The sequence below is a fragment of the Mustela erminea genome, chromosome 4 (genome assembly GCF_009829155.1).
Source record: "Mustela erminea isolate mMusErm1 chromosome 4, mMusErm1.Pri, whole genome shotgun sequence".
NCBI classification, from domain to species: domain Eukaryota; kingdom Metazoa; phylum Chordata; class Mammalia; order Carnivora; family Mustelidae; genus Mustela; species Mustela erminea.
The window spans coordinates 126701685-126728864 of NC_045617.1; positions in this window are offsets into that span (position 1 = coordinate 126701685).

The following is a 27180-nucleotide window of genomic DNA, read 5'->3' on the forward strand; positions in this document are numbered from 1 at the left end:
TATCGTATGGTTCTTGTCCTTTCTTTTATTGATGTGTTGTATCACATTGATTGATTTGTGGATGTTGAACCAACCTTGCAGCCCTGGAATAAATCCCACTTGGTTGTGGTGAATAATCCTTTTAATGTACTGTTGGATCCTACTGACTAGTATTTTGGTGAGAATTTTCACATCTGTGTTCATCAAGGATATTGGTCTGTAGTTCTCTTTTTTGATGGGATCCTAAATATGAATTTAGTGCCATTGTATTGTCTGTTTCTTTATATTGTCTCTGTTCCTTTCTGATCTACTACTTTTAGGGTCTCTCTTTGCTTAGAGGACCCCTTTCAATATTTTCTGTAGAGCTGGTTTGGTGTTTACAAATTCTTTCAGTTTTTGTTTTTTCCTGGAAGCTTTTTATCTCTTCTTCCATTTTCAATGATAGCCTAGCTGGATATAGTATTCTTGGCTGCATGTTTTTCTCATTTAATACTCTGACTATATCATGCCAATTCTTTCTGGCCTGCCAGGTCTCTGTGGATAAGTCCACTGCCAACCTAATATTTTTATCATTGTATGTTACAGACTTCTTTTCCTGGGTTGCTTTCAGGATTATTCTCTTTGTCACTAAGACTTGGAAATTCTACTATTAGGTGAGAGGGTATGGATCTATTCCTATTGATTTTGAGGGGTTCTCTGCACCTCCTGGATTTTGATGCTTGTTCCCTTTGCCATATTAGGGAAATTCTCTACAATAATTCTCTCCAACATACCTTCTGCTCCCCTCTCTCTTTCTTCTTCTTCTGGAATCACAGTTATTCTAATGTTGTTTCATCTTATGATGTCACTTATCTCTTGAATTCTCCCCTCATGCTCCAGTATTTGTTTGTCTCTTTTTTGCTCAGTTTCTTTATTCTCCGTCATTTGGTCTTCTATATCACTAATTCTTTCTTCTACTTCATTTACCCTAGCAGTAAGAGCCTCCATTTTTTATTTCACCTCATTAATAGCTTTTTTAATTTCAACTTGGTTAAATTTTAGTTCTTTTATTTCTTCAGAAAGCACTTTTCTTTCTCCAGCAAGGATTTCTCTAATATCTTCCATGCCTTTTTCAAGCCTGGCTAGAACCTTGAGAATCGTCATTCTGAACTCTAGATCTGACATATTACCAATGTCTGTATTGATTAGGTCCCTAGCCTTTGGTACTGCCTCTTGTTCTTTTTTTTGTGGTGAGTTTTTCCGCCTTGTCATTTTGTCCAGATAAGACTATATGAAGGAACAAATAAAATACTAAAAGGGTGGCAAAACCCCAGGAAAATGTGCTTTCACCAAATCAGAAGAGACCCCAAATTGTGGGGTGGAGAAAGGGGATAAAAAGAAGTTCAGGGGAAAAAAAATTAATAAAAGAAAACAAAGAAAGAAAAAATATAAAAAAGAAAAAATATATATATATTAGACTGGTGACTAGAACAGGGTCACCCACTTAATTTGGGGAGTATTTTGGTCTCTTAGAAGCAACTACCTCCTAAAATTTTAAAGAATGAAGAACATATATATGGGTAAACACAATGAAGGGATGGAATATGCCTACAAAGATGAAAAAAATTTTTTTTTAATTTCTGAAAAAGGAGTTGATAAAGTAAGTTGGTTGGGAGAATAAAGAAAAAGAAAGTGGAGAGAATTTGCTCAGGCTGGAGACTATAACAAGCCCGGAGCTAGATTTATGGTATATTTTGATCTATTAGAAGAAGTTGTACCCCAATTTTTTTTAGAAGAAAAAACCCTATGTGTATACAAAAAATAAAGTTAGATACAATGAAGGATAAAATATGACTATAATAATGAAGGTTCAAAAAAGATTTTTTTTTTAAATAAAAGGTATTTTTAAGATAAACTAGTTAAAAAAAATTAAAAGAGGACAGGGTAAAAGTTTGAAAAATTTTTAACAGAAGAAAAAAATAAAATTACAAAAAAATTAATTAACTGCAAGACTAAAGAATCGTGGGGAGAAACCTATGAATTCCATGTTTTGCTTTCTTCTTCTCTGGAATTCTGCTATTCTCCTTGGTAAGTGAACTTGGCCTTGGCTGGATTTCTTGTCGATCTTCTGGGTGAGGGGCCTGCTGTGATTCTCAAGTGTCTTTGCCCAAGGTGGAATTGCAACGCCCTTACCAGGAGCCAGGCTAAGTAATCCGCTCGGTTTTGCTTTGGGGAGCTTTTGTTCACTAAATGCTTTCTGTAGAATTCTGGAGGATGGGAATGAAAATGGCAGCCTCCCAATCTCTGGCCAGGAGGTGACAAGATCTCGGGCACCCACTCCTCAGTGAGCCCTTAGAGAAATGTGCTCAATCACTCCCATCTCCCTGGCCTCTGGCTGTGCTCCAAGCTCACCCAGCGTGTGACTGAGCATCTCTGTCTCTGGCACACAGCCCTGCCTGGAGTCTCCAAACCCCTGGAAGAGGGGATCTTCCCGGATCTGCCACTTGTGGGGTTCCTGCTCAAAGAGCAGTGTCCTGACTGTGCCATCAATCACAGTTTAAGGTAACCCGGAGTTGAGAGCTAACTCCTTGGCTCCGTCTCTGTAGCCGGGTTCCCCACTCTAATACCTGTAAGCTCTGTGATACTCAGACATTCCCGATCCTTCTGTAATCCCGCAGGATCTGAGACCACACTGTCCCCACTAGGGCTGCACCCCTGCTTAGCCTCTGGAATGATGTCCTTCAGTGGAGCAGACTTTTAAGAGTTCTGATTTTGTGCTCCATTGCTCCGACGCTTGCTGGGAGCTGGCCCCATGTGGTTTATCTTTCTGTCGCTTTGGATTCACTTCTTCACAGGTCATACCTTTCAGAAAGTGGTCGATTTTCTGTGTCTAGAATTGCTGCTCTTTTTCTCTTCGATCTCCTTTTGGATTTGTAAGTGTTTGAAATGGTTTGATAAACTATCTAGCTGATCTCCTGCTACCTGATGCCATCTCAGCCTGCTACTCCTCAGCCATCTTGACTACTAAAAGAGTCTATTTTTGATTGAATGTGCCACCCATATAAAAACTCAATAGTTCTTTGGCTCCCTGAGGAAACAAAATTTACCTCAGCCTTTTGAGAGTTGGAATTTGACTATGCTTACTATTGTAGTTCCTCGCAGTGGTCTTGGACATACACTTCTTTAATTAACAAGAAAATATTGTTTTAAAGTATTAGAAATGAAATTCCTTAAAACGGCCTTTGCTCCCAGTTTTCAAAGTTTTTCTTCCATTGGTAAGTTCTATTCTTTTTGTCAGTTTAGGTGTAGGTATTGGGAAAGTGTGAAGACTTTCATATATTCATGTGTTAGAATTTACATAAGGCCGATAACTGACATTCTCTGGTGTGGTATACCCCATTAGTTTCCTAATATCTTTTCTGCTCTCTGTAAGTGATGATGGCTCCTTATTTATTTATTTAAAAGTGAACATAACCTCAAGATTTTATTGTCTTCATAATATAACCAAATATGAAACTTAGAACTGGATTACTTGGCCCTTTCTCTTATCTATTCCCAGTTCAGAATGCCTGCATCTTTTAATAGCCAGCATTCTCTTAGATCTGCAGTTGGGCTCAATACATTTAAGCCTCAGCACAACCTTCTTTGCAGTTTTGGCCTTTGTCCTAGAAATCATCTTAGTCTGTCCACCACAGCCATTCTGCTTCCTGTCCTAATGCCACTTTCCCTGGACATAAAGGGAATCTTTGCCTCACATGTTCTGTGTCACTTTGTGGAGTTGGTGCTTCTCACATTTCTGGCAGAAAGTCCACCTTTGTCAGAGTGCTATCTGTGCAGAAATTCCTCCATTATTTAGAACTTTCTCCTTGGGCTGACACGTCCCATCTTTAGGACGGACACAGGCTCCAGACTGTGGAGCAGTGAGGCTGACAGGAGCTCTCCCAATGTCAGCCATGTGTGGTTTGGGCTTTGCCAAGTTACTGCAAGTGTTAAGTACAAGAACCTTGGTGGGAGGTTGCTCATAATCATAACTCATATTGTTTGTTTATTCATTCATTTAAAAAGTATGAGCACTGGGGTGGCTCAATCTGTTAAGCATCTACCTTCAGCTCAGGTCATGATCCCAGGATCCTTGAATCAAGTCCCATGTTGTGGTCCCAGCTAGGCGGGGAGTCTGCTTCTCCCTCTGCCCCTTCCCCTCCCCTGGCTAGTGCATATTCTCTCTCTCTCTTTCTTTCTATCTCTTGCAAAAGTAAATAAAAATAAATAAATAAAATTTTTTTAAAAAAATTGAGGTCTTACTAAGAGCCCAGCATTGTGCTGGTGCCGTGAATAGCAACAGCAAACTTAAACAACACAGGTTATGTGCCACGTACTGTTCTAAGTGTTTGACTTAAATAAACTCAGTGAATAAGCTGGTCTTTTAGGCCAGGAGGAATAAATACGTATTGTCTGATAAGGACAATGACATAAACTGGCACAGATTAACCACCTTTGGGAAGGCAATTAAATCAAACTGACACCAAACATCCGAATCCAACAAAAAAGGGTGGAGAACCAACTTGATCAAGAGCAGAAAGGGGTGAATGAAGGTGGATGGCAAGCAAGGACATAGGATGTTGTGCTGCACCTGGGCACCAGGTAAACAGAGTGCTTTGTTTCACTCCCCATGACTTGTCCCACCTTGGACTCTCTGAGCACAAACAGCCTGATTAAGAGCAAAACACCAGTCTTCCCTTCTCCTGAGCAGGCCAGGGTTCCTGACACACATAAATGCCTCCAAATCCTATACAGACCATTGCAAGGGAGCTCAGCTCAAGGCCGTTCTTTCCTAGAGGAACTCCAGCTTAAGCACGTAGCTTTGCAAAGCCAATACCAATAGATGAGCATGCTGGCAAGCCCATGGGTAGGCAAGTTGTGCAAATGTTGCTGGGACTTCACACCTGGCGCAGCCACCTCTCCTGAGGTGGCACTGGCCACAAGGCACCCCTGCCACCTTGAGTGGTCTATGCACAGCAGTTGGTTAGAGGGCCTTGATCCAGCTGGGGAAGGATGGAGAAGACAAGGCACTTTCAGACAGTGTGGAGGCCAGCCAGGAACAGCAGCCACCGACATCCAGAGGGTGATGGCCAAGAGGAACTCTAGCAGCAGGATGAGCTGGAGTAGAAAGATGATGCAAATCCTTGGGAAAGGAAGCACAAAGAGATACCACCACCAAGGTGCTCAGAAAGCTCAGCCCCTGGTTTTTGGAACCAAAATATGGCTATTTTCACAGTAAAATTGTAAAACCAGATGGGAGAGTGTTTACATGTGGTACATTTCTGGAACAAAGTTTATTTCAAACAACTCTGTTGCAAATGCCAAATGAATTTTGACATTTATTGAGTAGAAACAACCCATGTCAGACCTATTCAAAGTCTCATTGGTCCTGTCCTTGAAAGAACAGATGCATCGAACTAAGGAAGCCCCATTGACAGAAGCTGTGCAGTCCCTGCCAAGACAACAGATTCTGCTGTGGCAACATTCACAGCTCTAAATGCATCATGTGACAGATAGGTTGACTCCTACAGAGCACCCAAACTCTTCTTGTAACTTACTACACTGTTTTCCTTTTTTGCCACTTAACTCTGAACTGGCACTGGAAAATGGTTAGGATTTTGTTCTTTTTGTAGGTTGTGTAACAGTTGTGCAATGTGAATGGAATAAAATGAATGTATAGAAAAATAGGGGGAAAAAGGATTAGATCTCAAACTCTCTTCAGCCTATGGCCCCTGAAGATTGACTGAACTGGTCCCACAGGTTATTATGCAGGCTGTCACCATGTTCCATTATGGTTCAAGGCAGGTCAGCAGCCTTGGGGACCAGGGCTCAGTTCAGGGAGGGGCACAGTGGGTCTCAGTTCAAAAGGGGATCACGATCTTAGATTCCTGCTGTATTCTTCTTCCGGAGCTGCTCCTGAGGGCATGCTACTGGTTTGACAACATTCTCTTCCTTTTGTCCTCCTTGTCAGGTGGGCTGAAGTTTCAGTGTGACATCTACAAATTGCCAGATTTGGCAGCCAAGAAGAGAGTCAATGCCTAGAAGCATTTGCAGTCAGGGAAGAGATTACTGACACAGCCAAGGAAAGAGTGCACAAAATAAAGATCTTGGAGGCTTTCATTTAGTGATTCTACCTCTGTGGCAGTGGTTCTTAAAGTGTGGCCCTGCACAAGAAACATAAATGTCACTTGGGAACATGGACCCGTTACAGTCTGGGTTTTTAACATGTGTTTGTTTTTAACAGCTTTCCATGTGATTCTGATTCTAAAGTTCCAGAAGTCATTTCAATCTCTCCCTGAAGAATTCCATTTTATATACTTCCAGTGATATTTGGATAGTCATCCTAAGATATTTCTCCAAAATGTTCTCTTAAAAATAGAAATAAATTAGTGAATGTTGGTTTTTAGACAGACAGAGATCTCTAAACCTCAAATCCAGTTTATGCCTTATTTATATGCAGCCACTGAAATAAGGAAGGCTTTATGTTTTTAAAATGTTGTTAAAAATAAAAAGAGGGGAACCTGGGTGGCTCAGCCAGTTGAACATCCAACTCTTGATTTCAGTTCAGATCATGGTCTTTGGGTGGTGAGATCAAGTCCTGCATCATCTCCACATTCTGCACGGAGTCTGCTTGAGATTCTCTCTCTGCCTCTGCCCCACTCTCACTGTGCACTCTCTAAATAAATAAATAACTACATAAATTAACAAACAAAGAAAACAAGAATAGGTGACAGATGCAATATGGACCTCAGAGCCTAAAATATTTACTATATAACCCTTTAGAAGAAAAGTTTTCTGAACCCTTCTTTTATATTTCCCCAAAATCTTATGTATTTTCAATTAAACAGTCACATTGTTTCTGCAAATATGTTCCGACAATCAAAGTCAGGGTAAAATAAAGTTGTTGAAACAAGGCTTTAATTTACAGAACTGTGTTTTCCTATTAGTGAAATTTAAACTCTGTGCTATTTTTTAGGACTGCTTATCCTCTGGTTGGAAAGAAACAGGACGCTGTATTTCACTCTCAATTGACAAATATTTATTGAGAGAACACGAATGTTAATAAAGTTCAATTTGCCTTGAGTCCTTAAGAATGCATTAGAGTGATCTTTAGAGTGATCTGAGTTGTGAATGGATACCGTATGAGCACTGTCATCAAAGCCTGTACAATGGACTTTGGGAACACAAAAGGACACTTAGTATTCCATTACAGGGTTACACCCTCACTAATTTGTCCTGCGGCCTGATGATAAGAATTTTATTTTCAATTGTTTCTTTTTTCTATCAAAACAATGTTACCATGCATACATACTCTTGTATACAGCTCATTTCATAGATGTAAGACAAATTTCCAGGAGTGAAATTGCTGGGTTGAAGGCTCTGTGCTGAGGGACTAAACATACCAATGGACACAGACCAGACCATTATTTGTATAAAAATATAGAGCTTTGACCCTTAACCTGAGCAACCTATGCAGGAAACCAACTCATTATCTGTTGTAACTGATCTAGAAAGTCAAACCATTATTTGCAGCAACCAGTTCAGGAAGTCAAATAATAACCTCTCTAATAATTGGCTGAAAGCAACCAGGACTTGATTAATAACTGAGAGATTCCCTAATTTTTGCCCCTGTTTCCAACTTTGGACCAACTGGAGAAATCCAAATATGCACCCTTAACCAATGACACGAATGCCCGGATACTAGTTCCCCCATTCCAACAACCTCCAATCAGAGCACATCTAAAGTCTTTTCTTCATTCCACTATAAGGCCTTCACACTCTTCTGCCTGCCTTTGAGTCTTTGCTAAACATGGTGTGGTGGCTGACTCTCTCACTATAGCAAGATCTGAGTAAATAGGCTTTGCTCTTCTCATTTGGTTGGTCTTTGATAATTTCCACAATTAAAGTGGAGGTCCCAAGGTCCCATTGAGATATGATATATTTATTGCCTTCAGGCAGATGTGGAGCCTCCAAAGGGTGCATGTGTCCTGCTGCTGACAGTGCTGACATGGTCAGTCAGTGCTGCATCTCAACTTCTCTCTCACCACATTGAGTTCCTTTGCTGTTTATTCTGTTTTGTATCTAGGTTTTTGTTACTGGTTCCCAAATCTGGGCATCCTTGGGGGGAGTCAGACCATTCTTTTTTTATTCCTTTTTGCTGTGTTTGTGTTATTGTTTTGTGTTGTGCTGTCCCAAGAAGGAGAATCACTGGGTAGAAGACAGGCATAGGACCTAGAAGCCTGTGAGTTGAGCTGACCTCTCATACTGGTGCCTTTGCAGTTCTCACTCAACCACTATCCACTTAGACAAACTTTGCTGCAGGTCACAAATAAAACTAGCTGAGGTCCTCCTTCTGTCCTGATTTTGTGTCCCTGGGAGTTTAGTATTGGTCCAGAGAGCGTGTTCGCCCTGGTTTTTTTTTTTTTTTTTTTCTGCCTTGTGGGAGCAGATGGTGGAGTTTGCATTTGGAGGTGACTAACTTTCTGGCAGGGGGCATAAGTAGTACATTCCAGTGACTGTTGCCAGCTCTCATAGGGTCGTCTAAGTCTAAATCCTCTCTTCTATCTGGAAAACGCCTGCTTCTTATAGGTACTCTCTTTACAGCCCTAGTTCTTGTACTTATCTTCTAAATGACATAATTTCACCAAGGATGACTTGGACCTTCTTGGTCACCCTGGGGAACTTTGGATTTCAGCATATTTATTTGAGAAGAAGAAAGGAAACAATATTTATTTGACCTCATGAGTAGGATTTTTTGGCTGGTATACAGAGGTCTTCAAGCAAAATTCTTAATAAAAAGTGTCTTCACTAAAAGACTCTTTGATCAAAGCTAATCAGCAAACTTAAGCAAGAGTGAACTAGACTAGCTTAGCCTTCTTCCCTTTATCCCTCTGATGTCCCCTTCTGTGCCTCTATAAACTCCTCCCTCATTTTTCCCTTGTCTAAATGCCCTACCTTTTGCAAGCAGCTCTCCTAACATCCAAAATTGCAGTTACCTCTAAATATCCATCCCTCCCACGAGCTGGATATGCAGACAACTGCAGAATTTAAACTATGAATCTGAGCTGAATTAAGAATTATAATTGGGATACCTCAGTGGCTCAGTTGGTTAAGCTTTCAACTCTTGATTTTGACTTGGATCGTGATCTCAGGATTGTGAAATCAAGCCCCACATCAGGCTCCGTGGGGCTCAGTAGGGGGTCAGCTTGAGATTTTTTTCCTTTTTCCCTCCCCGTCAAAAAAAAATATTTTTTTAAAAGAACTACCACAAAAGATTTCCCTAAATCCAAACAAAGCTAGCAAATATTCATGTAAGAATTTAGAATTCTTTTGGGGGCATATGATAAAATTACCTGACGAATATCAACTTGTACATATGTTGATCAGAATCTTAGATGCTGAATTTTGAGAAAAGGTGAGAAAAAGTGATTAACCTGAAAAAGGTGATTAATCTGGTAAAGAACCTACAGGATCTCTCCTTTCTCAATAAACCCGAAGGTCAAAAAAGGCCAAAAATGTAGGCTTAAATCTCTGAAAAGTCATATCCAAAAAATTTCCAATAAACATCTATTGGACCATAATTTAATCATGCAAACAAAAAAGATGAAAGTCCAAATTTGTGGAGATTAAAAACCATGTGACTGAACAACTAATGGATCAAAAAAGAAATAAAAAGAGAAATAAAACAATACCTTGAGACAAATTAAAATGGAAATACAACACACTGAAACTTATGAGTTGCGGCAAAAACTGTTTTAAAAGGGAAGTTCATATACCTATATCAAGAAACAGAAAATTTCAAACAAACAACTTAAGTATATACCTCAAGTAACAAGAAAAATAACATGCAAAGGCCAAAGTGAGTAGAAGAAAGGAAATAACAAAGATCGGAGTGGAAAAAATTAAATAGAGACTAAAAGAACAATAGAAAATATTGAAATTAAGCTGTTTTTTTTTTAAAAAGATAAAAAAAGATATATATTCTTTGGATAGAATCACCAAGAAAGAAAGAGAGCTCAAGCAAATAACATCCAAAATGAAAGAAGAGACATTACAATTGATACCCCAAAAATATGAAGGATTATAAGAGACTACTATGGGCAATTATATGCCAACAACTTAGACAAACTAGAAGAAGTGGATAAGTTCCTGGAAACATACAACCTATAAAAACTGAATCATGAAGAAATAGAAAATCTGAATAGACTGATTGCTAATATGGAGATTGAATCAGTGGTCAAAAGCCTCTCAACAAACAAATGTTGAACCAGATGGCTTCACCGGTAGATTTTACTAAGCATGCAAAAAAGAATTGATACCAATTCTTCTCAAATTATTCCAAAAAAAAAAAGAAAAAAGAAAAAGTGGAGGGAATGCTTCCAAACTCATTTTATGAGGCCAGCATTACCCTGATACCAAAACCAGACAAGGATACCGTGAGAAAAGAAAGTTACAGGCCAATATCTTGATGAACATAAATGCAAAAATCTTCAACAGAGTATTAGCAAATCATCAATGCATTGAAGAAATGCATTGATCAAGTGGGATTTATTTCAGAGATGCAAGGATAACTCAACATCCACAAATCAATCAATGTGATACAATACATTAACAAAATGAAAGATTAAAATCATATGATCACCTCAATATATGCAGAAAAATTATTTGACAAAAGTCAGCATATATTTATGATAAAAACTCTTAATAAAGTGTGTGTGGAGGCAATGTACCTCAACATAATCAAAGCCACTTGTGACCAGCCCCAGCTAACATCAGACTCAATGGGGAAAAGTTGAAAGCATTCCCTCTAAGATCAGGAACAGGACAAGAATGCCCACTTTCACCACTCATTTGATATAGTGCTAGAGGTCCTAACCATAAAATTAGACAAGTAAAAGAAATAAAGGGCATACAAATTGGAAAAAAAAAAAGTAAAATTGTCACTTTGCAGATAACATATTATATATAGAAAACCCTGAAGACTGCACTATAACACTCTTATAACTAATAAATTCAGCAAAGTTGCAGGATACAAAGTCAATATACAAAAATTCGTTGTGTTTCTATACAACAATAATGAAATGTTAGAAAGAGAAATTAAGGAAAAAATACTTATAATTGCATCAAAAGGAATAAAATACTTAAAAATAAATTTCACCAAGGAGATGATCTGTATACTAAAAACTGACATTGAGGAAAGAAATTGAAGAGGACAAACATAAATGGAAAGATATCAAATGTTAATGGGTTGGAAAAATCAATATTGTTAAAGTGTCCATACTATGGGGTGCCTGGGTGGCTCAGTCATTTAAGTGGCTGACTTTAGCTCTGGCCATGATCTGATTGCATTCAAATGCAACCAAGAGGTCCTGGGACTGAGCTCTGCCTCCAGCCACTCTCACTGGGGCATCTGTTTCTCCCTTTCCTTTTCTTTCTGCCCCTCTCCCTGCTCATTTTGTAAAACATATATTTCATGAGAAGTTAATATCAAAAATATATAAAGAACTCATACAACTCAATAGAAAAACAAAGCAAAACCCCATACAGTTCAATGAAAAAATGGGCAGATTGAATAGACATTTTTCCAAAGAAGACATACAGATAGCCAACAAGTACATGAGAAAGTGCTCATCATCGTTAATCATCAGGGAAAATGCAGATCAAAACCATGATGAAATATCACCTATCCCTTTTGGAATGGCTATTATAAAAAAAATATTTAAGTATTGGCAAAAAAATGTGCAGGGAAGGGAACCCTTATGCACTGTTGGTGGGAATGTAAATTCATGCAACCACTATGGAAAACAGTAAGGAGTTTCCTGAGAAAATGAGAAATAGAACAACTAAGTGATTAAACAATTTTACTTTTGGGTATTTATTTGAAGAAAATAAAAATACTAATTCGAAAAGGTATGTGTATCCTGATGTTTATTGCAGCATTATTTACAATAACCAAGACATGGAAACATCCTAAATGTCCACCAGTGAATGAATAAATAAGCAGATGTAACACACACACACACACACACACACACACACACACACACACACACAGATACACACAATGGAATATTATTCAGCCATAAAAAAGAATAGAATCTTGCCATTTGTGACAACATGGCATCACTTAAGGGCATTATGCTAAGTGAAATAAGTAAGACAGAAAAAGATGAATCCTGTATGATCTCACTTGTATATAAAAACTAAAAATCAAGCAAACACACACCAAGCTCATAGATACAGAGAACAAATTGGTGGTTACCAGAAATGAGAAGTTGAGGGGTGGACAAAATAGACAAAAGGAGTCAAATGTACAACCCTCCAATTTAAAATATTAAGTTATGGGAATGTAATATACAACATGGTCATTGTATTTAATAAAACTGTACTGCATATTTGAAAGTTACTAAGAGAGTAGATCTTTAAAGTTGTCACAACAAGGAAAAAAACTTGTAGCTATGTATATGTTGACAGATGTTAACTAGATTTACGTGATGATCATTTTGCAATGTATAGAAATATTGCCTGAAAGTAATATAATGCCTGAAAGTAATATAATGTTACATGACAATTATACCTCAACAAGAAAAAACCCAGAACAAAAGAGATAAATTACATGAGATTTTCAGAATGGATTAGAAAATGCCTTTGGACAAATTTAGGAGGTAAAGAAGATGCTGATGGAACTTGATCTCATTTGTTTATGAAGTTGAGCCTAAAAGTGGCTTGCTTAGTTTCTGCTGAAAAATCCCCTGGTAGCTTTATGGGGGAGGTGGGTTTCCCTTGTATGTAACTGTCTTCTTTTGTCTTGCTGCTTTAAAATTTTTTTTTTCTTTATCATCATATTTTGCTATTTTAATTAAGATGTCTTGGTGTTGATCTGCTTTTACTGATTTTCTTGGGAGTTTCTATATCTCCTGGAACTGGATATGTGTTTGCTTCCCAGATTAGGGAAGTTTTCAGATATCATTTCTTCAAATAAATCTTCTGCCCTCTTTTCTTCTTCTTCTGGGACTCCTATAATGTGAATGTTATTACAATGATGAAGTCACCGAGTTTCTTAAGTCTCTTCTCATTTTACATAATTCTTTTTTCTCTCTTCTGTTCAGCTTGATTATTTTCAAATACTGTCTTTTAGGTCATTAATTCATTCTCTGCTTCTAATCCACTTTGGACACCTGGAATCCTCCCTGAGCTGTCAATCCAACAAGCATGTTTCTTCTTTTAAGCTTTCAGCCCTTTATCTCTACTATGTTATTCTTTATCTGTATTAAGGGTCTCACACAAAACAATCTTGAAAAAGAAAAGCAAAGCCAGAGACATCACAATTCACATTATATTACAAAGCTGGAGATATCAAAATAGTGTGATACTGGCACAACAATAGACACACAGATCAATAGAACAGAAAAGAAAACCCATAAATAAACTCACAACTATACAGTCAATTAATCTTTGACAAAGCAGGAAAGAACATCCAATGGGAAAAAGACAGTCTTTTCAACAAATGATGTTGGGAAAACTGGACAGCAACATGCAGAAGAATCAGACTGGACCACTTTTTTGCACCATAAACAATACTACACTCGAAATGGATTAAGGATTTAATGTGAGATCTGAAACCATAAAAATCCTAGAAGAGGCAGAAATGTTTCTGACATTGGGCATAGCAACATTTTTTTCTAGATATGTTTCCCAAGAGAAGGGAAACAAGCAAAAATCAACTCTTGGGACTACATCAAAATTAAAAGCTTTGCACAGTGAAGGAAACAATCAACGAAATTAAAATGCAACCTACTAAATGAGGGAAGATATTTGCAAATGACATGTCCTGGAAAGGGCTAGTATCCAAAAAATAAAGAACTTACACAATTCAACTCTAAAAACACACAACTAATCAAATTTAAAAATGGGCAAACGACAGGAACAGACACTTCTCCAAAGAAGACATCCTGATGGCCATGGACACATGAAGAGATACTCAACATTACTCATCATCCAGGAAATACAAACCAAAAATATGAGATACTACCTCACACCTGTCAGAATGGCTAAAATCAGCAACACAAGAAACAAGTGCTGGTGAAGATATGGCGAAAAATGAACCTTCTTGCACTGTTGGTAGGAATGCAAATGTGCAGCCACTCTGGAAAACAATGTGAAGTTTCCTCAAAAAGCTAAAAATAGAATAAAAGAAAAAAAGCTAAAAATAGAACTACCTTAACATTCATCAGTCATACTACTGAATATTTACTGGAAGAATACAAAAACACTAATTCAAAGGATACATGCACCCCTATGTTTATAATAGCACTATTTACAATAGCCAAGATATGAAAGCAGTCCAAGTGCCCAATTGATTAATAAATAAAGAAGATGTGATATCCCTATCACATCTTCTTTATTTATTATATATATGTGTGTGTGTGTGTGTGTGTGTATATATATATATACATATATATATGTATATATATATATAATTATTTAGCCATAAAAAAGAATGAGATCCTTTCATTTGCAATGACATGGATAGGGCTAGAGAGTATTACGCTAAGGGAAAAAAGTCGGTTAGAGAGAGGCAAATACCATATGATTTCACTCATATGTGGAATTTAAGAAACAAAACATATGAGCAAAGAAAAAAAAAGAGAGAGAGGCAAACTAAGAAACAGACTCTTAACTCTAGAGAACAAACTGTTGGTTACCAGAAGGGAGGAGGTTGGGGGAATGGGTGAAATGGAAGGTGGGGATCACAGAATGCGCTTGTGATGAGCACAGGTGATGTATGGAAGTGTTGAGTTACTATATTTTACACCTAAAACTAATATAACACTGTATGTCAACTAACTGGAATTAAAATAAAAACTTAAAAAAAAACATTGTCCTCCTATTCCTTTCTGGACCAGATGGGTGGAAGAGTAGAGGGCTGAATGGTAAGGTGGTTATGGGTAGACGGTGGCATGACTTAGCAGAATGAAAAGGTGCCAGCCAACGTGCAATTCAGAGGTTTAGACCGTCTTGTTAGGGGGCCCAAGGGTAATCCACTTTAGACACCTGGAATCCTCCCTGAGCAAATACTAGTTTGTGATAAAGACTTATTTTATGGGTCACAGAGTATCCCATAAAGTAGAAGTCTTAAGTCTAAAAACAACACTAGCTGATGTGAATTTATTATAACGGAGCAGTTTGATATGTTTATATGGAAAGATGTGAGAATCTTTGTTTATTTTATGTTTCAGGAGTTGGTGTATTGTTTGTATTTAGAGAGCCCAGCCTCGAAATGCCTAGTCTCTTTGAACACTTTCCTTGATTCCAGAAAATGTAGGGTCTAGTATCTTTCTGTCAGGAATTGTCTGAACAAATGACACATTCTGCTGGTCTGTGCCACAATCCGAGACTTTCCAACATAGTATTGCTGGTCCCCACCTGGAGGAGGCAGAATTCAGTTCCTGGGCATATCCAGGCTGGCCAAGCAAATCTACAGCTCCCATAACTCCCTACAGTTTACATCAGAACTAGCCCGGAGCAAAGTTGTACCCCTTAATTTCCCATTTTTACTGGGTCTCTGGGCAATGCTAGGAGGCATTCAAATTAACATGCATTTCCCCCTTATCTTGTGAGTCTAAGACCTATTAATTGAAAGAAAAATATCTTGCTTTTAGCTCTACCCTTAGAACTGTGCAGTTTGTCTTAAGCAGACTGTATATAATATGCCCAGCCAGTTCCTTGCTGTGTGACTTTGCTTAAGCTGCACACTTTCTCTGAACCATCGTTCACACATCTAAAAAATGAGGGTGGGGTTAAATGATAAGTCTCCTTCTAGCTCAAAGTCAGCTCAGCACGCAGGCACACTTACTCAAGTTTCTTTTTTTCATTTCTAAAAAGTAAGCTTCTGAGACTCTGACTCTACTGCAAAGTCAAAGATAAAATAATTATTGTGCAAGTCTGTTACTTTATGTTTTTCCTTCCCTACTAGCTAATCCACTTTGTAAAATAGCCTATGATCCCAGTGAAATGGAAGAAAGAGAAACTTGGAATCTGAAACTCACATTTCATTCTAAGTTAGTTCTACATATTAGTTCATTAGCCCTCAACTCTCCACGGAGGATAAACACCAACACCGGCCCACCTCCTAAGGCTCATAGGTCTTGGCTGTAGGAGAGCTCACCCTGCAGATCAGTCTGCAAGAAGGGGAATCTTTAAAACCCAACAGTGCTATGTGTTGTAATGAGCACTGAATAGTATATAAGACTGATGAATCACAGACCTGTACCCCTGAAATCAATAATACTTTATATGTTAATTAATTGAATTTGAATTTTAAAAAAGCCAACAGTGCTAATGATTTTTAAAAATTTGGGGCACCTGGGTGGCTCAGTTGTTAAGCGTCTGCCTTCAGCTCAGGTAATGATCCCAGGGTCCTGGGATAAAGCCCCGCATCTAGCTCCCTGCTCAGCTGGAAGCCTGCTTCTCCCTCTCCCACTTCCCCTGCTTGTATTTCCTCTCTCGCTGTATCTCTCTCTGCCAAATAAATAAATAAAAATCTTTAAAAAGTTAGACATTTTAAATGTAAATATAAAGTTTTTATAAATTTAAATAAAAACTCACTACCACGGAGTGTGTAAAGACATTCTAAGGTCCTCACTACAGAGCATACCTGTGGTTGTCTGTGTGTGTGTGTGTGTGTGTGTGTGTGTGTGTGTGTGTAAAGACTTATGGTTTCTGCCTATCTATTCTCCCGCACTTCTGTTCCTCACTCACTCCCCTCACCACACCCAGCCGACTGGGCAGCATCTCGGGTATCATTTGGGCCACTCTTTCTGATCTCAGGTTCAGGATTTTCTATGTCCTAGTGAAAATAAATATATTTTAAAAACATTAAAAATCAGGGTCAAATTCTACTACATAACTAACTCTAAGCAGGCAACATTTTTAAATAGAAAAGAATTTAACATAACAGGCAGTGCTAGCATCTATCTTTCTGGGAGTCTTCCTGGGCTTTGCTTGAAAACCATATATAAGCCCCCCCCCCCCCCCCCCAGGCAATAGAGTTTATTGCCTAGAAACTATTTGGCAGACTACAGCCTGCAGGCAAATCTGGTCTGCTGCTAGGTACTGTACAGTTCTTGAGTTAAGAAGATTCTTTTCCATTCTTAAGAGATTGTATAAGTACCCACAGAGTATCCTCAATTTTGCCTCTTGGGCCTCACAGACTGAAATATTTACTATCTGGCCCCTTACGAGAAGTTTGCCAACCTCTGCTCTAATTGAAAGGGATAAATAACTCATTTAGCATTTCAGTAATGCCCACTGAAAGGTATATGTGCATAGCAGAAACCTGAAACTTTGGTAAAAACAATGAGAACGTTTTAGTCACACGATGCACTGGTACTTAAGTCTATAAATGTGTCTTTGATGATATGACCAATTAGCATTATTTTGTTAATGTGAGTCAGAGTCCTGATGTCAGAGATTGTTGCATTTAGCAGACAAATAATACCCCCCCCCCACAGATAAGGTTATATCAAATAAAAAAAATACAATAAAAAATGCAATTAAAGAGAACTTTGTCAGAAGATCTGGTCTTGAATGAGCGCGGTTTAAGTATGTAAATTATTTCAAGAACAGCCTGGACTATTCTAATGTTTCTGACTGCGATTATAAACTTGTTTTTCTCTCATGCATACTGTTGCTCTGTATGTTTATAGGAAAATTCCCATATAGTTCCAAACCTCTTTCCTGGGCAAGGTAAACAGCGGTGCTTTTCTAACCATGAAATAGATAAAGCGTGTATCCATTGGTTAACTAAGACTTGGAAATGAAAGGCTTTCTCTTTTAATGCTATACACCGAGCCAAGAGAAATAGATGGATCATCGGGATTTACAAAGGGAGTTCACAGTAGTCTCTGATAGGATGGAATAATATCTTTGAACGTTTCAAAACACAGATAAGATTAACTCATTTGTATTTCTTGGGAATTACTCTTTTGAAACAATGACAAGTTCCAGCCAGGTTTATGCTCTTTTGACATACGGTCAATACCGCCACCTGCTGGCCTAACTGAGGAAGGCTATTCGTATGAGCATTTATTTCACAAAGTGTGGGGTGAAACTAAATCGCGTTACAAAGTTCTATTATTTTAAAATTCAGTTTCTTTCCTTCTCTTTGACAGTGGTTTTAACGAAAATGTGGCTTCATATGCAAGTTTTTTCATATTAGTGGGTGTATTGAAATCACATTTGGCTACACAGCGTTTTTAATATACTTATAAAAGTTATAGGGGTACTATACAACTTTGTGGTGTTATTAATTCCTTTCGTAAGTACTCCTGATTCCAACTTTTGTCTATTCATTTAAAAAATATATCCATAGTGGAGACAAAGTAAGCAAAAGAAGGTGAAACTTAACATCGGTCGGTTGTGTCTCATGTTGGCAGCATTTATTAAACATTTAGTGGAAGGGAAGTTTGAAATTGCTGGTTAAAATGAGTGTCTGTGGTTACTAGATCATTGTACTTTAAATTCACTCTTCAGGCGCGTCTGGGTGGCTCAGCGGGTTAAGCGTCTGCCGTGGGGTCAATTCATGATCCCAGGGTGGTTCAGGTTGTGATCTCAGAGTCTGGATTCAGCGCCACATCCGGCTCCCTGCTCAGCGGGGAGTCTGCTTCTACTTTGGCCTCGGCCTCTGTCCCCCAACTCCTGCTCTCAATCTCTCTCTCTCAAATAAATAACATCTTTAAAAATCCATTCTTCACTGATATAGAATGCTATTATTTTAATGACGTTCTACTGATTTTGTCATAATGGTCCTGATGTTTATATCCGTATCACCCTTTTACTACAAACATTTACTTACCAGTAAATATGTTGAGCACCACAGATTTGATTTTGGAAATTAACCTAACAGAACATTTTTGCTACTCTCTCTGTAATATGGCTGAAGTATTTGACATTATTTTGTTAGTTTTTAAATAGAGTACTTGCAAACAACAGGAGCTGCATGGGAGAAACACAAATAAGCAGTACTTGCACAGTTAAAAGGAGCCAAATGCTTTACAAAGCAGGGTTGGTTTAGGGAAATCTCCATCAAAGCTTGTATCGGCTAAATACCAAAATCTGCACAAAATGATAATACCACACGTAAGCGTTCCAACCTATGTAACTTGGAGAGCAGCATGCATGCTCCAAACAGGGAAATCTTTATTCTTAGGCAAGATTTTAGCATTGCAAACTAAAAAACAAACAAATAAAACCTGGAAAATTATTAATTTAGGCTTAGACTTTAAAATAACTTTTATGATATTGGAAGTTGGGTGTAGATAACTAAAGTAGGTCTGAATGAGCACATAAATAAACTATTTTGGTTGAAAACATATTTTGGTTTATATCCATACGACAACACAACGTGTTTTCAGCAATTCTGTCTCCTTGGACTCTAAGGAAGTTTTAAAGATTCTTGGAGAATAGCCCAGAGTTTCTTATTTAGTGGTTAAAATCTATCTGGAGTGCTTGGCATTTGTACTTCTTTACACATTAGTTCAAACTACTGCTCACTAAAATGATGGTTTTTGAACTCAGTTTTTGAACTGAGAGGTATCATAACAGACACCCAATCCAACCCTCTTGTCAGGGAAATGGAGCTCTTAAATGGCCAAGTTAAGTGATCTACAGTATCAAAACATGTTTCTAACCGGGTCAGGACTAGGATGTAGTTTTAAATAAGGACTGTGTGTTTGCACTCCACTTCCTGATCAGATGAGTGAACTTACGTAGCACTAACCGAACCCTTTATTTATTTATTTATTTATTTATTTATTTATTGGCTGTTGTACACACGTTAATTGGTCCACTCTATTTCCACAGCAATCTTTTGGGTTTATAAATATTTTTGTTTATATTTTGTGTTGATGCCTGGAGTGTATAACATAAAAACCTAATAGAATCCATGTAATTTCAAATTATAGTCATATATATATATTTTTTAATTCTAATTCACTTGTCTGTTGGCATGGTTGTTTGGGAATGCTTGTTTTCTTTGCCTTCCTTTCTCTTTCATTCTCTGTATATATGCTTTTGTTTATTTTTTTATTTATTTTTTTAATAAACATGTATTTTTATCCCCAGGTGTACAGGTCTGTGAATCACCAGGTTTACACCCTTCACAGAAATTATAGTCATATTAAAAGCTGAATCCCACTGATAGACTTTAGCACTCCTTGTAACCCTCAGATCTGCTGAAAGGTAGGCAGGAAGTGTGGCTGCTGCTAAATGAGGAAGAGGAGGTAAATTATTGAAAATGGTCATACTGCCGAATAATCATGTTCTTACTGTCTCTTCCACTCTCCTTAGAAATGGTCCTAAATGATGAACCTTCCTAAGCAACTGTTCATTCATCCATCCCGTATATGCTGTCTTTATAGAGAGCCGACTATACAACCCCCCTGTTAAATAAAATGAGGAAAGAGGAAAGAGGAGAGATCTTTTTTAAAGGTGGCATTGTATTTTCCTTGATTCTCATTTTTCTTCTTGTAGGTATTTTTTTTTAATTTTTTTAAATTTTTAATTTTTTTTTATAAACATACAATATATTTTTATCCCCAGGGGTGCAGGTCTGTGAATCGCCAGGTTTACACACTTCACAGCACTCACCATAGGTATTTTTAATCCCCTTTTCAAACAGACCAGACCCTGAAGTTTCCTTGCCTTTTTCTTCTTCTTAGCCCCATTCTCCTGGGCTCCTTTCTGTTTAGAAGCAACATAATGTTATGTTTATAAGGACTCTTGAGATATCCAGTTTAGATGCATATTTAGAAAAAACTGGCACACTATATTTCCATATTAAATTAAAATGGGTTTGCACATATATGACCAGCTGCATTTTTTTTAAAGATTTTATTTATTTATTTGACAGACAGAGATTACAAGTAGACAGAGAAGCAGGCAGAGAGAGGAAGGGAAGCAGGCCCCCCCGCTGAGCAGAGAGCCCGATGTGGGACTCGATCCCAGGACCCTGAGATCATGACCTGAGCTGAAGGCAGCGGCTTAACCCACTGAGCCACCCAGGCGCCCCGACCAGCTGCATTTTTACATCCATCTTTTAAATGTATATAGCAAGTTTTTCTTCCTTCTCAAAAATGTCATTTAATAATGAAGATTAATTTTAAATGCTCCGAGTAGCGATTTTATAATTTGGTAGATTTTATGGGCAAGTGTTTACCCCCTTATTTCTCTGGGATCTTTACTGTAACTCACTTGAATTTTTAGTCTGGTTACTCTGGTGTTCACAAGTATAAATTTGATTGAGAAGTATCAACTGCATAAAACCATGTATCCTGATGGTTTTGTCAATATCAGTTGGAAAATAACATGGTAAACTAACATAAATGTTTAAAAAATTGTTTTTGCTTAAACAATTTGGAATCCAGAGGGGTGCCTGGGTCGCTCAGTTGGTTAAGAGACTGCCTACGGCTCAGGTTGACGTGCAGTATAGTATAACCTTTTCCATTTACAAAGAGTGGGGAAAAGGCTTTTAGTGGTGGTTTTTTTTTTTTTTTTTTTTGCACAGAACTTCTGATTTTCAGGAGCAAGTGGGAAATGCTGGGATAGCTCGAGTCCCCACTGGCCTCCCACCCCCCACCCCATGCCCACATCTGCCACCGCTGCCATTCTAATCTAAGCCACTGGTTCTCACCTCAGCAATATAGTTACCTCCTATTGGTTTTTCTGCTTCCACTTCTGTCTTCCCAGCGTCTGCTCCATAAGGCAACCAGCTTGACTTTTAATAATTGTAGTAAAATACACGTAAGAGTCATTATTTATTTTTCTTAATCATTTTAAAAAGGATTTTATTTATTTATTTGACAGAGAGCATGAACGAGCCCAAGGAAAGGGAACTGCAAGGGGAGAGGGAGAAGAAGGCTCCCCGCTGAGCTGGGAGCTCAAGGTGGGGTTCGATCGCAGGGCTCTGAGATATGACTTGAGCCAAAGGCAGACACTTAACTGAGCACCCAGGCTAAATATTTTTCAGCTTTACAGTCCAGTGGCATTATGGACCTTCACTTTATTGTGCCACCATGGCCTCCATCCATTTCCAGAACTTCAGTGCAATCCTTATGTTTATGTCTTGCCCTGTCTCATCCCTCCACAGTGCCTTCTTTTGATGCTCTCAGTAGCCACAGCAGGGGGCATCCATTGGAACGCTCTGGGCACATTATGGCTCTAGTGACCCAAGGACATGATGCACTTAAAAAGAGTGCTTTGGAGGAACTAATTGGAAGGAAGGGATTGACGATTCTATTATTGTCATCTTTAAAATATACCCATATGGATTAAGCTTATTTCCAAATTCCTCACTAAGGCATAGGTTCATGGGCCAAGACAGATGATAAATGATGAGACCCAGTGTCACCAACAGTCCAGCTCTAGAAAATAGTGTAATGGAAACCACTCAGACCTATCAGAATGGCAACAGTGAGAAGGATGGGGACTCAAGCCCTGATGGGGATGTGGGGAGACAGGGCGTTGCTAACAGGAGTGCAAAGTGGTACAGTCCATTCTGGAAAACTGTCAGTTCTTTGTGAAATTAAGTGTGCATCTGTCCTCTGACCCAGCAAGCCCACTCTGGACGTTGTGTAATGTGCCACTTTCACAACTGTAAGCTGTGGCCCTGATTCAAGACCACAAGATGAGCTGCCAGAATATCTGGGAATAAGTCCTCCTGCTTGCCAGGTAGACCAAAGATCTAGGTCTGTCTTAGCAACAGTGCCTGGAAAGAGAAGACATAAAACCATAGTGTATTCACAGGACTGAACAAGGAAAGCAGCCCTGCCATTGGGGGGATCCTTAAGTCACTGTGGACTCTAGAAGGGCCTGAAGCTGGGTGCGTCTTGGACAGGGAGACTTGGGAAGAGAGTGAAGAAGGCTGTGTGGAGGCACGGAAGGCTTGGAGCCACAGCCCGGGAGACTGGGTGATGGTGACCTGTGTGGACTTAGCAGAGAGGGAGTGAAGGATGCTACAGAGCATCTCTCCTGAAGGACCTGTGGGCTGCAGCAGGGGCCAGCAGTGCTGGCAAGTGTGGAGCCAGCTCAAAGACAGCACAGAAGAACAGTAAGAACCAGGCTGGGAGTGGAGCTGGCAGGGTGGATGATGATGGGGCTTTCCCTTACTTGGAAGAAGACTGTGGTGGAGTCTTCTTGGGATGCCCAGATTGATCCAGAAGAGGACAAGAAAGTGCATGTTTGTGATTCTGGAATTCCTGCCAGTCTGTAGGTGGAGGCTTGAGCTTGGTTCTGATGAAATTTGGAAAAGTCAGGTAACTGAGGCAGTACTTGCCATTCTCCAAGTGTTGTGGAGCAGTTTCTATGTGCTGCCCTCATGTAAATATCCATTTCCTTACTGGCCAGCAACATGCAAAAGAAAGAAACTGGACCACTCTCTTAAACCACACACAAAAATACACTCAAAATGGATTAAGAACTGAAATATGAGACCTGAAACCTTTAAAATCCTAGAAGAGAGCACAGGCAGGAATGTCTCTGATGTTGGCTGTAACAAATCCTTCTAGATATGTTTCCTGAGGCTAGGGAAAAACAACAACAACAAAAATAAACTATTGGGATTACATCAAAATAAATAACTTCTACACAGTGCTGGAAATAACCAAGAAAACTAAAAGACAACCTATCGAATTGGAGAAGATATTTGCAAATATCATACCTGATAAAGGGCTAATATCCAAAATATATAAAGAACATATAAAACACTAAAAAAAACCCCACAAATAATCCAATTAAAAAATGGGCAGAAGACATAAGCAGGCATTCTCCAAAGAAGACATACAGATGGCCACCAGACATGTGAACAGATGCTCAACATCACCTCATACCATACCACCTCACCCCGTCTGAATGGCTAAAATAAAAAATGCAACAAACAATGGTGGGAATGTGGAAAAAACAGAACCCTCGTGCACTGTTGGTGGGAATGCTGATTGGTGCAACCACTGTGCAGGACATTATGGAGGTTCCTTAAAAAAATTAAAAATAGAACTACCCTATGATCTAGTAGTTGCACTCCTGGGTATTCACCCAAAGAACACAAAAACACTAAATTGAAGGAATATATGCACCGCTATGTTTACATTGTACTCCTGAAACTAATATAAAATTGTGTGTTAACTACTGGAATTTAAATTTTAAAAAAGATGCATCATATTTTGAGTTTATAGAACTCATTTTTGTAGAAGCCAACTTGTAATAGGAATGTACATTACCTACATAAAAATAGGAAAATGTTTATGAAATTTAAAATAAATAAATAAATGAATGAATATCCATTTAAAAAATTAGATTGTGACTTTCTCAGAAGTAGAGCCCAACCTTTATTCTGCATTGTGTCTCCATGACTTGGCACAGAATCTGGGACACAGTGGGTCTCTTTAGTGTTAGTTGAAGGGACAAATAAGAGGGCAGGGTAGACTGCAAACACAGGAGGACCTTGAGGAGCCCAAACAAAGAAGGGGGAGCAAATGAAGTCCCAGGCATTGAGGGAATTCCCCAAGTCCCCTTTGCTCTATCTCTTTAACAGAGGCCTATAGCTTCATCCACATTATTTGCTCAAACACTTGGTCAAGGTAGAGACTATTTCTAAATATCATTCCTAAAGAAACAAAATATGGGGAAAGGATATTGATTAACAGGTGATAATTATGCAATAAGGTACTCACTATTCTTACTCTTTTAAAAACCTTGGAAGATTATCTATTCCTAACTGTACTTTAAACTCGGGTTTTCTAGTGACCTATTCTGATCAATCCAACCACCAGCACAGCTCAGGTTAGAAACTTGAATAATGACTGGGAATGGAAAAGCAAATCACTCACATTCCAAGAGCTTTTGCACGTAGTAGGAATTTAATTCACATTTCTTTGTTGATTTCTTTCCCTGGAATATATAGGCTTTCTTACAGTCCTTTATTCCTGGCAGTCCATAAAGAAAAAAAGGGGTAATTTGTTTCTAAAGTTTGGAAGAAAAGGACTATTGCAAATTTAACAGTTTAAAAGATTTTTTTGTTTTTTATTTAAATTCTGCAAATCTTTGCTGACAGAGTTTGGTTTTGGCCTCTCTATGGTATTTGACAGATTCTAACTGAACTAAAGTCTTTGGCCACAGAAAATGTTAGCCCCTGGAATGGAGACTGTGGAATGGCTTAGTCCAGTCCATTAAGGCTGATTTATCCATTTTACAAAAACAAATGCATATACACTCTTTTTAGACAGGCTTTGTTGAGTTTGATGGCTAATGGTATTGATATAGACCCAAGTAGACCACTGTTTTAGAGATTTCTTAGATACTTTATCCTCTCCTTGAAGTAAGGTGCATTTCAGTGCTTTCCAACTGTGTTAATACATGAAAACACTAATAGATGATATGTGAGATAGGCTTTGGACACTTACACATAGTTTCATACACACTGAGTGAGGCAGGCATTTCCTCAGGTGACCTGTATCTGGTTTACTTCTCACATCCAAGTACATAGGAGAACTGCATTTCCTTGTCCCAGCATTTAGTCATAGTCTGTGACTTGCTTTGGTCAACAAAATGTAGTGTCTGATTTTCTAGCTTTTTGTTCATCGACCACAGGTATCATAGAAGCACGTTTCACTTGGTTTTCCCATCAGTCTGGGTCCCTGAATAAGTGGGATGGACAGAACGACTCCTCTGACCCTTGCTGGGCATATGGATTTTTAGTGAGAAATAAGCTGAGATATTTAGGTTGTCTACTACTTTAGCATAACTTAACCAGTCCAGACTGATAGAGAAAACTACATAGTTATATAGAAGAACACATGTGGGTAAAAATGCAGAGGTAAGTGGTAAGCAACAGGAATAATGGACATAGCAAAGCAGTCACCAAATTGTTTCCTTACCTTCTTTGTGAAGTTGAGTGCAAAGATAGGCAAAATTTGTCAGCTCCTCTTGCAGGTAGGAGTTCTTGTCAATGAAATATGGAAAGAGGAGCTATCAGCCCTTTCTAGGCCTGACGCATAGGACATTTCCCATACAATTTCCTATGTGTTCTCTCCTCTTTTCTGCAATCCAGATGGAGAACTCAAGGAGACCTCTGAGGCTCTGAGAAAAGGTAGCACCAGCAGATGGAAGAACATGGTCCTCAAGTGACTGCAGAGAGCAGAGCTCACACACTCACTATCCTATGATTCATGGTGGGCTATAATTTGTGATTTGAGTGATAAACCAACAAACAAACCAAAACCATCTTTATTATTTGTTTAAGCCACTGAGACTTTGGTTTGAAATGAGCAATAATTGGATATTTCCTTAAAATAAAAGATACCTACTTCTTTTTTAAAAAAGATTTTATTTATTTATTTATTTGACAGAAAGAGAGAGATCACAAGTAGGCAGAGAGTCAGGTGGAGAGAGAGGAGGAAGCAGGCTCCTCACCAAGCAGAGAGCCTGATGTGGGGTTTGATCCAAGGACCCTGAGATCATGACCTGAGCGGAAGGCAGAGGCTTAACCCAATGAGCCACCCAGGCACCCCAATAGATACCTATTTCAATCTCAAACCGGCATCATGCTTTATGAGGAAATAGAAATAGCTCCCTAGAAATTTTAGACCCACTGACACTTTAAAGATTAAACACATGGAACAATGAAAATACTATAGGAGAACATGAATTTAAAAAATAATCTTTGAAGGGGAAAGGTCATTCTAGTTATGATATAACACTCAGAAGTCATAAAGCAAAGATTGTTAATTGCAGAAATACACATATACACATTCTGAAAGTTCAAAAGTAAAAGGGGAGAGTATGAAAAATCTTTAGAAACCGTTTCATAAGCAAAGGGCTAATTTTTCTAATATTGAAAATACTCCTGATGAATCAATTAAAAGCACTTTCTTTTTTTTTTTTAAGATCTTATTTATTTATTTGACAGATGGAGATCACAAGTAGGCAGAGAGTGAGGCAGAGAGAGGGATGGAAGCAGGGTCCTTGCTGAGCAGAGAGCCCGATGTGTGGCTCGATCCCAGGACCCTGAAATCATGACCTGAGCCAAAGGCAGAGTCTTAACCCACTGAGCCACCGAGGTGTCCCATTAAAAGCACTTTCAACAGTGTAATAGAAAAACGGGAAAAGGATATAAATAGGTAGGACCTGAAA